Raw genomic sequence first — 14,823 nt, 5'->3', positions numbered from 1 at the left:
TGGATGAACAGTTCCCGATGGGGTGGATGAACAGGACCCCGTGGTGTTGTCTCTCGATGAACAGGACCCCGATCGATCGAGCCGGTTGGGGCTGGATGAACAGGACCCCGTGGAGGGCTGGATGAATAGGACGACCCCATGGAGGGCTGGTTGAATAGTAGCCGGTGGAGGGCTGGATGAATAGTAGCCCGTGGAGGGGTGGTTGAAAAGGAGCCCGTGGAGAGGGCTGGTTGAACAGTAGCCAGTGGAGTAGCGCGCGGTGGAGGCTGGATGAAGAGGAGCCCATGGATGAATAGTCACTAGTGGAGGCTGGAGGAGGTCGAGGTGGATGAACAGTAGCCCATGGAGGCTGGAGGAGGTTGATGGTGGAGATGAACAGTATCTCGTGGAGTCCCATTGGCGGTATGCCACACCGCTCCCGATGAACAGGACCCCTGTTTCGACCGTAGTGCTCCAACACAAGTTTTTTTCCTCCATTTTGCGGTACGCCACACCCCTCCCGATCGACAGGACCCCGTTTCAACCATAGGAGATACAACAAAAGTCTGTTTCCTCCGTTTTGCGGTACGCCAGACCCCTCCTGATGAACAGGATCCCGTTTCAAACGTGGCCGGTCAAACACAAGGCCATTTCCTCCGTTCTGTGGTACGCCAGGCTTCGTTTCCATCGGCTATTCCATCCAAGCCGGTTGGATCCCACGTGTTCCGTTGCCTCCTGATCAACATGATGCATTCCGTTGCCTCCCCATGAACACGACGATGACGCAGTTTCTCCGTTCCGACCCAGCCATGTACACGAGCCCTGGCCGTACGTATGCGCGAGTAGGCGTTCGAGACCCCGCCCATATGTACGTACGTGGCCGTATTTACTTTCTGGCACCCTAGCCGATGTACATATGTGTACATGCTACGTGCGCACCTATACCACGACACATGCGTGCCTCTACATCAAGCAGTATGTACGTACACATTCGCGACCAGAATGACAACGCTACATACGCTTCGACGAGGTGGGTCCCGACTGTCAGGCACTTCCTTGCGTGCGATGATGTAGTTGGTGGGTCCCAGTAGTTGATAACCCACAAGTATAAGCGATCAATTGTAGCCTCTTTCGATAAGTAAGAGTGTCGAACTCAACGAGGAGCTAAAGGTAGAAAAAATATTCCCTCAAGTTCTATCGACCACCAATACAACTCTACGCATGCTTAACGTTCGCTTTACCTAAAACAAGTATGAAACTAGAAGGACTTTGTAGGTGTTGTTGGATAGATTTGCAACAATATAAAGATCACGTAAATAAAAACTAGGGGCTTTTTAGATAAATACACAATCAAGTTAGTATAGCGAGTGTGGAAAAGTGGTGGTAAGAGTTGTGAAATTGTTCCTAAGCAATTGACTACTTTACTAGACCGATAGCAAGCTTTATGTGGGAGAGGCCACTGCTAGCATGTCATTCCTGACATGGAATTCTATGCACTTATGATTGGAACTATTAGCAAGCATCTGCAACTACTAACATTCATTAAGGTAAAACCCAACCATGGCATTAAGATATATTGGTCCCCCTTCAACCCTGTATGTATCATTTTCTATGCTAGGTTGAAGCTTCTGTCACTCTTTCCCTCCAATACATAGTCCTATCAACATACAACTAACCCTATGGTGTAATCCACACGCGCGCTCATATGATGGTCACCAAAGGGCAGCAACATAACCACAAGCAAATTAAACCAATCATAACAATTCACCAATTACCGATAGGACAACAAAATCTACTCAGACACCATAAGATGGCAACACATCATTGGATAATAATATGAAGCATAAAGCACCATGTTCAAGTAGAGGGTACAGCGGGGTGCGGGAGAGTGGACCTCTGTAGATAGATGGGCGAAGGTGATGGAGATGTTAGTGAAGATGACGGAGGTGTTGGTGTAGATCGCGGTGATGATGATGGCCCCGACGGCGTTTCGGTGCCACCGGGAGAGAGGGGGAGAGAGCCCCCCTTCTTCTTCTTCTTCCTTGACCTTCTCCCTAGATGGGAGAAGGGTTTCCCCTCTGGTCCATGGTCTCCATGGCATGGGAGGGGCGAGAGCCCCTCCGAGATTGGATCTGTCTCTCTGTCTCTCTTTGTTTCTGCGCTCCTAATTCTGCACGTTCACCGTTTCTTATATTCCCGGAGATCCGTAACTCCGATTGGATTGAATCTTTGAACACGATTTTTCTCTGGATCTTAGCTTTCTTGCAGCGAAAGAAGGGCAACAATCGCCTTAAGGGGTGTCCACGAGGGTTAGCGGTGCGCCCACCCCCCTGGGGAGCGCCCCCTGCCTCGTGGGCCCCTCGAGCATCATCTCGCATTGATTCCACTTCTCAAAATTCAGATATATTCCAAAAAAATCTCCGTCCGTTTTTATCCTGTTTGGACTCCGTTTGATATGGATCTTCTGTGAAACAAAAAAACATGCAACAAACAGGAACTAGCACTGGGCACTGGATCAATATGTTAGTCCCAAAAATAGTATAAAAAGTTGCCAAAAGTATGTAAGAGTTGTAGAATATTGGCATGGAACAATCAAAAATTATAGATACGACGGAGACATATCAGCATCCCAAACCTTAATTCCGGCTCATCCTCGAGTAGGTAAATGATAAAAAAGTTAATTTTTGACGTGGAATGCTACCTATCATAATCTTGATCATATATCTAATCATGGCATGAATATTAAGAAATAAGTGATTCAAAGCAATAGTCTATAATTTGACATAAAGACATCAATACTCAGGCATCCCAACAAACAATCATGTCTTTTAAAATATCAATGATAAAGAAAGCTATCCCTACAAAATCATATAATCTTGTCATGCTCTGCCTTCTTAACACAAAGTATTTATCATGCACAACCCCGATGACAAGCCGAGCAATTGGTTCATACTTTCTAACACGCTTCAGCTTTTTCAACCCTCACGCAATATATGAGCGCAAGCCATGGATATAGAACTACAGCTGGAATAGAGTATGATGGTGGAGGTTGTGTGGAGAAGACAAAATGGAGAAAGTCTCACATCAACGCGGCTAATCAACGGGCTATTGAGATGCCCATCAATTGATGTCAATGCGAGGAGTAGGGATTGCCATGCGACGGATGCACTGGAGCTATAAGTGTATGAAAGCTCAAACTGAAACTAAGTGGGTGTGCATCCAACTTGCTTGCTCAAGAAGACCTCGGGCATTTGAGGAAGCCCATCATCGGAATATACAAGCCAAGTTCTATAATGAAAATTCCCACTAGTATATGAAAGTGATAACTCAAGAGACTCTCTATATGAAGAACATGGTGCTACTTTGAAGCACAAGTGTGGTGAAAGGATAGTAGCATTGCCCCTTCTCTCTTTTTCTCTCATTTTTTATTTTCTCTTTTTTATTTTTTTATGTTTTGGTGGGCTTCCTTGGCCTTTTTTTATTTGGTCTTCTTTGGCCTCGTTTATGCTTCATAAATCCGGAGACTCATCCCAACTTGTGATGGAATCAGGCAGCTCCTAGTCAGCGCCTTCAGCGCCAACTAGGAGTTTCGGCACCCACGCAGACGCGCTCTTGGGCCGTCCCAATACGGGGGCGCGCGCAAAAGGAAATTAAGTGTAAAAACTAGCGCTGACGAAGCATTCGAACCTGCGACCTCATGCTCCACGCAATGCTGCGCTAACCACTCGGGCACTTGGGGCGGTGTGATTGCTTAAATCTTTTCCGTCCTTATTTTCTTTCCTTCTTTCTTTTTTCCTTTATTTCATTTTTCGTTTTCTGTTTTTTTTCTCCCTTTTTTCATGAACTGTTTTTGAAATTCGTGAACTCTTTTCATATCGATGAACTTTTTTTCAGTTTTTTATTGAAAAAAAGTTCATTGGATTTGAAAAAAGTTCACAAATTTCAAAAAGAAATTCATCGGATTTGAAAATAGTTCATGGGATTCGAGAAAAAATTCATCACATATGAAAAAAGTTCATCATAATTGGAAAAAAGTTCATCGAATCTGAGAAAAGTTCATCGAATCTGAGAAAATTTCATCATGATTAGAAAAAGTTCATCGAATCCGAAAAAAAGTTCATCGATTTTGAAAAAAGTTCATCGATTTTAGAAAATGTTCGGCGGATTTGAAAAAAAGTTCATTGATTTGAAAACAGTTCACCAGAAAAATGAAAAAAAAAGTTAATGGATTTAAAAAACTACACAAATATTTGAAAAAAGTTCATCTAATTTCAAAATAAGTTCATTTATTTGACGAAAAAGTTCATGTATGTGCCTGATAATTTATTGTCTCAGGAAGATGAAAAATAGAAAATAAAAAGGAAAAAAGCAAAACGAAATAAAATGAAAAAACAAGAAGAAATGGAACGGAAAGAATTAGGAAAACAAAAGGTTCTAGTTAACCGCATCAGAGTGATTGGCGGGGTGGTTGCACTAGTATTTACTAAAGAGAAAGGTTGCTGGTTCGAATCTCCTCGAGCGCACTCTTTTTTGGCGGATTAAAAACACAGAAGAAAAAACTCCTATATGGGCCGGCCCAGCGCGGGGGCAGGCGCGCGTTTGCAAAATACACATTAACGGGCGCCTGCAGCGCCAAATAGGATATGCCAGGGAAACATTGCTTCCATCATCCTTTCCTCACATGGGACTATACCTGGCTATGGGAAGCCCGGCCTGGCCTGAAAAGGCCCGACCCGGCCCGACCCGACGCTGCCCCCGGGCCGGGCTCGGGCCTAGATTTTGAGCCTGAAGGCCGAGCCGGGTTGGGCCCGGGCTCGTCGATTTTGCGTTTTCCTAAAGGATGGGCCAGGCAAAGCCCGACGGGCTTTTACGTGTTCGGGTTGGGCTCGGGCCCAAAAAACTGCCCCAATGGCTGGGCCGGGCCTGGGTTTTTTGTGTCGCGCTTGGCTAGGCCGGGACCGAAGCCCGGACCGGCCTGGGGTATGGCAAAGTATAATGGGATAATGCTCTAATAATGATGATCATCACACCTTATTTACTTACAACTCAATATTACAACTCGATATCTAGAACAAAGATATGACTCTATATGAATGCCTCCGGCGGTGTACTGGGATGTGCAATGATCTAGCGTAGCAATGACATCAAAAAGCGGACAAGCCATGAAAATATCATGCTAGCTGTCTTACGATCATGCAAAGCAATATGACAATGAATGCTCAAGTCATGTATATGATGATGATGGAAGTTGCATGGCAATATATCTCGGAATGGCTATGGAAATGCCATGATAGGTCGGTATGGTGGCTGATTTGAGGAAGATATAATTAAGGAGGCTTATGTGTGACAAAGCATATCGTATCACGGGGTTTGGATGCACGGGCGAAGTTTGCACCAACTCTCGAGGTGAGAAAGGGCAATGAACGGTACCGTAGAAGCTAGCAAATTGTGAAAAGGTAAGAGTGCATATAATCCATGGACTCACATTAGTCATAAAGAACTCATGTACATATTGCAAAAGTTTATTAGCCCTCGAAGCAAAGTACTACTACGCTTACTGCTAGGGGGGAGGTTGGTAGGAGTTAACCATCACGCACCCCGACCTTCACACAAAGGAGGACAATCAATAATAAATCATGCTCCAACTTCTTAGCATAACGAGAGACTATATGTGCATGCTGCGGGAATCACAAACCTTAACACCAATATTCTTACTAAACACAACCATTTACTAGTACCTCCCACATATTATCATCTCTATATCGCAAAACTATTCAAGGAATCAAACATATCATATTCAGTGATCTACAAGTTTTATGTAGGATTTTATGACTAACCATGTGAATGACCAATTCCTGTCATCTCTCTAAATAGATATAAGTGAAGCAAGAGAGTTTCATTATTTCTAAAAAATATATGCCCATGCTCTAAAAAATATAAGTGAAGCAAAAGAGCATTCTACAAATGGCGGTTTTCTATGTGAAGAGAAACAGGCAATCCAAACTTCAAATGATATAAGTGAAGCACATGAAGCATTCTATAAAGCCATACTCAAAAGATTTAAGTGAAGTGCAATGAGCATTCAAAAAATCAACCATGTACTATCTCATACCAGCATGGTGCATAAAAGAAAAGTGAAAACTAAATGCAAAAGACGCTCCAAGATTTGCACATATCGCATGAACGAAACGAATCCGAAAACATACTGATACTTGTTGAAGAAAGATGGGATGCCTTCCGGGGCATCCCCAAGCTTAGACACTTGAGTCTCCTTGAATATTTACTTGGGGTGCCTTGGGCATCTCCAAGCTTGAGCTCTTGCCTCTTCTTCTTCTTCTCACATCGAGACCTCCTCGATCTTCGAACACTTCATCCACACAAAACTCAACTGAAAGCTCGGTAAGATCCGTTAGTATAATAAATCAAATCACTAATCTAAGTACTGTTGCAAACCAATTCATATTTTGTTTTTGCATTGTATCTACTGTAATATAAATTTTCCATGGCTTAATCCACTGATAGAAATTGATAGTTTCATCAAAACAAGCAAACTATGCATCAAAAAACAGAATTTGTCTTAAATAGGACAGTCTGTAGTAATATGAACATCCACCATATTTATGTTACCCCAAAAATTCTTCCACGATTAGGAGAAATAAACAATTTGCATAGAAAGGAAGTGCAAAAAGTTTCAGAACCTTTTGACGTTCTAGTAAAAAATGTAAAATCGCGCACTACAGCCAAAGTTTCTGTCTTGCACCGCACAAACCAACAAGCAATGTAAACATCCTAAAGACAAATCTTGGCACATTATTTTTTATTTTTAGACTTTATAAAAGCACACAACAGAAATAAATGACTCTCTAAAACTTCCGGGTTGTCTCCCTGGCAGCGCTTTCTTTAAAGCCATTAAGCTAGGCATAAGGTGCTCAAGTAATGGATCCACCCGGATCCCAAGGTATATCAAAGCCAATTTTAATTAACAATGATTTGTAATTTAGTAGTGAGCACAAAGTAACATATATCAAGCAACAACTAAGTCTAACTCTCTTCCTATGCATCAGCATGTCATAAAAGAACAATTCATGCACACAAATTAAAGGCCAATGCATAGTATAAACAATTTCTTCCAATTTTATCATATTGGAAACATGGAGAGGTGGAGATATAGTTCCTCTCTCATAATAATTGCAAGTAGGAGCATCAAGCACATGCATATTATATCTATCAAAATCATCATGTCTAGTAGTGAAACGCAACCCATCAATATAATCCTTAATAAGGACATACTTCTCCGATATAGTGTAGTCGGGAGAATTCAAAAAGATAATAGGACTATCATGTGTGGGTGCAATAGCAACAATTTCATGTTTAACATAAGGAACTATAGCAAGTTCATCTCCATAAGCATAATTCATATTGGCATCTTGGCCAGAAGCATAGCAAGCTCATCAAAAAGGGATATTTCAAAAGAATCAACGGGATCATAACAATCATCATAGCAATCATCCTTCAGTAAGCACAAAGGGGAATTAAACAATGTATGTGTTGAAGAGTTACTCTCATTAGAAGGTGGGCATGGGTAGCTAATCCACTCCTCCTCCTTTTGTCCTTCGCTCTCCTCATCATCTTTTTCATCCAATGAGCCCACAGTTTCATCAATTCCTTCTTCCATAGACTCCTGCAAAATACTAGTCTCTTCTTGGACAATGGAGACTCTCTCAATAATTATCAATATCGGAATTGAATTCATAATTCTCATAGAAATATTTAAGTATAGCAAAATTTTCAGGTCTGTAAACAGCATCATCAAGATCTTCACACTCTTTAAACAAAGATTCAATTTAATAAGCAACCATAAAAGCAACGAATTCTTCTTTTTGTTCCACATCATAGTAATCATATATACCATTAGCATAAGAAGCTAAGGTTTCATTATCATTAAATTTGCATGAAAAGGGAAGGTGTGGAGCCTCCATCCTGGAGCAACAAGTATAATCATATCTCAAGCATAGTTGCCTAGCATACCAATACAACATATAAATTTGATCCCATAATAGTTTCCCTTTTTGTGTCAAGCGATAATCCCTAAAGTATTCACGTTGATCCAACGTGTCTCCCATACCATAATTGAATGGGGTTTTCTCAGGATTATCAAAGTAGTACATAATATCTTTCACATAATGAGGATCGAGGGTTTTAGGAGGTTCCCCATCTCCATGAGTAGCAAGTAAACCTATTTTTTGGTATTTCGTGTTCAGTATCCATACCTAAAGATACAGAACAACTTAGAGCAGAAAATAGAATCTACTTAGTGATAAAGCAAACAAGCACACACGAGAATATTCACCCCATGCTAGAACTCCCCGGCATCGGTGCCAGAAAAAGGTCTTGATAACCCACAAGTATAGGGGATCAATTGTAGCCTCTTTCGATAAGTAAGAGTGTCGAACCCAACAAGGAGCTAAAGGTAGAACAAATATTCCCTCAAGTTCTATCGACCACCGAACAACTCTACGCACGCCTAATGTTCGCTTTACCTAAAACAAGTATGAAACTAGAAGGACTTTGTAAGTGTTGTTGGATAGATTTGCAAGAATATAAAGATCACGTAAATAAAAACTAGGGGCTGTTTAGATAAAGACGCAATCAAGTTAGTATAGCGAGTGTGGAAAAGTGGCGGTAGGAGTTGTGAAATTGTCCCTAAGCAATTGACTACTTTACTAGACCGATAGGAAGTTTTATGTGGGAGAGGCCACTGCTAGCATGCCATCCCTGACTTGGAATTCTATGCACTTATGATTGGAACTATTAGCAAGCATCCACAACTACTAATGTTCATTAAGGTAAAACACAACCATAGCATTAAGATATATTGGTCCCCCTTCAATCTCGTATGCATCATTTTCTATGCTAGGTTGAAGCTTCTATGACTCTTGCCCTCCAATACATAGTCCTATCAACATACAACTAAACCTATGGTGTAATCCACATGCGCGCTCATATGATGGGCACCAAAGGGCAGCAACATAACCACAAGCAAATTAAACCAATCATAGCAATTCACCAATTACCGATAAGACAACGAAAATCTACTCAGACATCATAAGATGGCAACACATCATTGGATAATAATATGAAGCATAAAGCACCATGTTCAAGTAGAGGGTACAGTGGGTTGCGGGAGAGTGGACCGCTATAGATAGATGGGGGAAGGTGATGGAGATGCTGGTGAAGATGACAGAGGTGTTGTTGTAGATCGCGGTGATGATGATGGCCCCGGCGGCGTTCTGGCGCCACCGGGAGAGAGGGGGAGAGAGAGCCCCCCTTCTTCGTATTCTTCCTTGACCTTCTCCCTATATGGGAGAAGGGTTTCCCCTCTGGTCCATCATCTCCATGGCGTGGTACGGGCGAGAGCCCTCCGAGATTGGATCTGTCTCTCTGTCTCTCTCTGTTTCTGCGCTCCTGATTCTGCCCTTCCACCGTTTCTTATATTCCCGGAGATCCGTAACTCCGATTGGATTGAAACTTTGAACACGATTTTTCTCCGGATATTAGCTTTCTTGCTGCGAAAGAAGGTTAACAACTGCCTTACGGGGTGTCCACGAGGGTCTGGGTTGCGCCCACCCCCCTGAGGGGCGCCCCCTGCCTTGTGGGCCCCTCGAGCATCGTCTCGTGTTGATTCCACTTCTCAAAATTCAGATATATTCCCAAAAAAATCTCCATCCATTTTTATCCCGTTTAGACTCCGTTTGATATGGATTTTCTGCGAAACAAAAAAACATGCAACAAACAGGAACTGGCACCGGGCACTGGATCAATATGTTAGTCCCAAAAATAGTATAAAAAGTTGCCAAAAGTATGTAAGAGTTGTAAAATATTGTCATGGAACAATCAAAAATTATAGATACGACAGAACGTATCAGCAGTCAGGGGACGAATCATTTTTTTCCCGTAATATGGACGCACTTCCTTGCGTGCGAACATGTAACTGGTTGGTCCCAGCTGTCAGGGGGGAAACGTTTTATTCGTGAAATACGATGGCCCATCTGGTGGGTCCCTACTGTCAGGTGGAGGAATCATTATTTTCCACTTAATAAGGAGGCACTTCCTTGCTGCCGTCATGGACCCAGCTGTCAGCCTCTCCATGTACAGTCCACGCCCGATGGAAGTCATTCCTTGACCACGCTGACAACGCCGCGCCGAGAGCACTAGGGCGGTGGACAACGGCGAGGCCTAGGAAGGGGACGACGCGGAGCTGGGGCAGACGCGGCAGTGGATGCCCATGCGTAGAGGAGTATGAGGGTTCACTGGTTCGGCTGTGGTGTGAGGTTGCGTCGCCGCAGAATAACAGGGGGTGCGCGTGAGTAGAGGGATGGCCTGGCCAGCGGTGGGAGTAGTAGGGGGCGATGAGGCCTCTACCGCATCACAGCCGGCCACGGGAGGCAGGAGCACGCAACACGACCGGCGCTGGTTTGGGTGGCTAGAGCAAGATGACCAGAGGTTGAAGAAGCACTACGGTCGTTGCATGGACATCGTACGGTCACCGGAGCTAGAATCGTTCATATTGACTAAGTTGACAAAGCCCTCCGTCCCCGTCGACTTAGTGGGCCCACAAGTCAGCCTCCCACCAAGGTGGGTTCCAGCTAGCAGGGGGAGTATTCTTTTTTATGTGCGTAATAAGGCGGCACTTCCGGTGGGTCCGAGCTAACAGTGGGGGCACCTCTTTTTTGCGAAATATGGTGGCCCGTCCGATGGGTCCCAGCAGTCAGGGGAGAAACATTTTTTTCGTGAAATATGGTGGCCCGTCCAGTGTGTCCCTGCTGTCAGGTGGAGGAATAATTATTTTGCGCGTAATAAGGAGGTACTTCCTTGCGGCTGCCGTGGACCCAGCTGTCAGCGTCTCCACGTATATTACTCTTCCGATGGAAGTTAGTCGTTGACCACATTGACCATGCCGCGCCAAGAGCACCACGGTGGTGGACGACGGCGAGGCCTAGGAAGGGGACGACCCAGAGCCGAGGAAGATGCGGCAGTGGAAGCCCGCACGGAGAGGAGTCTGAGCATTCACTGGTTCGGCTGCTGTGTGAGGCTGCCATTGCCGCGGAATAACATGGGGTGTGGGTGAGTAGAGGGATGCCCAGTAGGGGGCGGTGAGGCCTCCGCGGTAGCACACACGGCCACAGGAGGCGGTAGTAGGTGGTCCCGCCGGTGCTGGATTTGGTGGCTGGAGCAAGAAGATTAGAGATTGAAGAAACATGATGGTCGTTGGATTGACATCCAAAGGTTACGTCTGCTAGAATCGTTTGTTGACGTATATAATAACTAAAAAAATCTTGCATACGCATCAACTTAATAGGCCCACAAGTCACACCATTGCCTCTTTTTTTAATAATTTATATATAGCTCATTGCAACTTCTTATGCAATTTATTGCAGTCCGTTTTTTTGGTTGGCCAGGGCCAATTTCGCATATTTCTCTAGGTTCCAAACTATTTTCAATACCGAAATGTCGAGCCAGATTTAAAGTATTTTTTTAAGATATATTTAAATTAGGTTAATGCCCAGTGGAATAGGAATCTGAAAATGTGAAAAAATTTAGAAATTATAAAGTAATTGTCAATTTGTCATATTTTTTATATTTACAACCCATTTCCTATTACTTTCAAGATTTGGAGGCATCTTCAAAGAGTTGCAGCCCATCAGGGCATAGAAAAATAAGTAGGCCTGGATTGGGCATTCTTTAGAGAAATAAACTGGACTCATTTTCACAAAGAAAAAATAATTGGGTTGGTTAGATGGTGAAGATAAAATATAAGACTGGGCTAGACGGGCCACAACCCAGTTCAAACCCTGCTCCGTCTCAACAATAACAAAAAAAATACTACTCGAGCAGCTATGTCCCAGGTGTCAGCCGATCTTGTGTTGTTCTCTTGTCTATTGACTATATACGCTCACAATGTCGTGGGTCCCAGATGTCAGGAAAACACTAGGAGCAAGCATTTTTATTTTCCATACGCTGACATGGTTGGCCCCTACAGTCATCCTCTCCACGTACTTCTACCAATTCATGTTGTTTGTTGACCATGTTGACAACGCGAGAGGGCGGCGCCGCGGCGAGTGCACTAAAGCACATGGAGGACGACGACGAGGCCTCGGACGTCGGCGTTAACGATTTAGGAGACGGTGGGGCGGTGATGCATGTGCTGAGGCGCAGCTAGCCGTGCGAGGTGAAAGCAGGCAGCCCCGCTGGCGCTGGTTTGGTTTTGGCGGCTGGAGGAAGATAGGACTGAAGAAACACGACAGACCGTAAAAGCAGCAGGAGTACTTACAACCTTAACTGAAACTAGCAGGGGCACTTAACAACCATAGCTGAAAGCAGTATGAGTACTTATACAGGTTCAACTGTACAAAGCACGCCTCGAACAGTGCTACTTTGCCTACAGTTAACCAAGGGTGAGGCTGCCAAGCCCCGGGACAAGGCCCAGGTGCCACCCCGCGCATCCACAACCTTCTGAAAGCGGCTTCATCTCGCAATGTGGTCAATAAATAGGATATTCGCTTTAGAGCCATGGAAAAGCAGGAACATAATCTTCTGTCATGTTCTCCAAGATGGACGTGCCTTCATTATTTGAGACCACCCATGAATAAGTATCTTTCCACCTCCAAGGGGAATGGAGTAGGTCGACATAAACATCATGTTGTGAACAAGCACAAGTCTAACCCGAGCATGGTCAGGCATCTGTATACGAACAATAGAACTGCGCAGTTTCTGTTTCAAGAAGATCACAGCTGTAAAACTATGTATAAGCAATAGTTTATGAACAATATAACAAAAAACAACTCATACCATAAGTTTCTTGACACAGTTGGACATGTTCAACGAGTGCAGCAGTGGCACACATATCCCATGTGGCCTTCCACCATTGAAACGCCCCACAAGGACCTCAAGACGATCAATAAAGTGTAGGAACTTGTGGATGTCATCCCAGTCAACTTTAGTGCCATCAGTAACAGCCGAGTTCTTACAGAATAACAAATGAACAGCCTGCTTAACTATGCAAAAACCTACACGTGCCACGAATTATAAGAAAATATTAGTTAGAAGTAGCATCCTCGTGAGAGATTCGTTGCTACTTCTAAAGTTAAATTGTGATTAGTTAGAAAGAATAGGTGGATTAAGAAGTAATCGAGGCAACAAGCAAGAACCAGATACAAAACTAACATGGATGAACAATTGGAACGACGTTGGGGTGGAAGATCGCAGTGAAGATGAGACCAGGTTCTGCTATTTCCATCAACATTCGTGCGCCAACTTTCAGTCCATAACACTTCAGAAAGTGTATCCAAGTTCGGCCATAAAAAAGCAGCGATCTTCCTAGTTCATAAACCCAACTCGGAGCTTTTATCCATGGCTTGTCTTCACTGTGACCATTAAACTAGTGTATTCAGTTATGGCAAGGCCGAGCATGTTAAGTACATGTGTTCTCGCAGAGCAAATAATGCACTGCAGGAAAAATAATATGTGAACACAATGTATTCCCTATCCAGATCTAGAAATAACTTCCTCCTTCATGTCAGTGTTGACCATCGTACTAGTAATACCTTTTATCCAAATATAGCAATCCAAATTTCCAAATTAGTCGACAGCATGTTCAAAAAAAACCCACCCTCCCGGATAGAAAATAGGATTCTGGAAACATAGTGTGCACGTTTTAAAATCTTGTGTTAGGATGAGAAGGAACAAGTGTGGCATCTCGCCGAGGGCGCAGAAACCTGTAGGGTCATCGGACTTTGGGCAGTACAAATGAAACACACTAGATTCAGTAGGAAGAAAAATGCATCAACGGCGGCTGCCATTCTAGGATTACCCGCGACCAAGTGACTTGGATTTATCGGGGATGGATGAAGAATTTGTACCTGGTTCTCCATGAGAAAACCCTATGCAATCACCGAGGGGGGTGGGGTTTCTCTGAACAAACAGACGAGGGAGAAGGGGATTCATGCCCAGTGAAATATTGCCGCTTCGTCCATCCAACTTACTGCTAAAGCTGGAAGGGGGTGTAACGCCCCGGATTCGATGCACCAGGTGTCTTCCAGCTATTCGTCGTTGTTGCCATGTCATTTTCTTGCGTGTTTCATTTTGCCATGTCATCATCTGCATGTTTTTCAAAACTTGCATCCGTTCGGGTTTCCCCGGTTCTCTCCGTTGTCCGTTCTGAGTCCAGCCACACTCGCACGCGCCCGTCGCACCTCTCAGACCTTGTTTCGTGAGCGGGAGAAAAATGTTCTCGGAATGGGCTGAGATTTGCTGAGTAGCCTTGGTATATCACCGGTAGACCGCACGTCAAATTCCATTCCATTTGGAGGTCGTTTGATGACCCAACGGTTAACCGCGTAGCCCGAAACCCCTCTCTCTTTGCAGCCCAGCCCCTCGTGACCACAGCTCGTGAGCCCATCCAAACCCCCTCCATGCTCTCGGTCGTTCGATCGTGATCGTGTGGGCGAAAACCACTCCTCATTTAGACTCACCTTGCTCCTCCTACCTATAAGTAGGCCCTCACCCCCCAAATTCGCGGATGAATCCCCCTAACCCTAGCTTCTTCCTCCTCCCGCCGCCGGACATGTCCGCGCCGCCACCAGACGTGTCCGCCCGTTGCCGCCGGCCAATCCCCCGCCTCCACAGTGCCTTCCTCCACCGCCAGCCCGCTCGGGCCTGTAGCAGGCCTGCCCGAGCCCATCGGGGCCCGGGGCAGCCCGCGCGCCTCCGCCGCCGCGCCCCGCGCACCTTCGCCGCCATGTCCCGCGCATCGGCCCGCGCCGCCGCCACCGTACTTCGCTGGAG

The sequence above is a fragment of the Triticum aestivum genome, chromosome 6B (genome assembly GCF_018294505.1).
Source record: "Triticum aestivum cultivar Chinese Spring chromosome 6B, IWGSC CS RefSeq v2.1, whole genome shotgun sequence".
NCBI classification, from domain to species: domain Eukaryota; kingdom Viridiplantae; phylum Streptophyta; class Magnoliopsida; order Poales; family Poaceae; genus Triticum; species Triticum aestivum.
The sequence above is the reverse complement of the archived record's forward strand: the minus strand, read 5'-3'. Positions refer to the sequence as shown.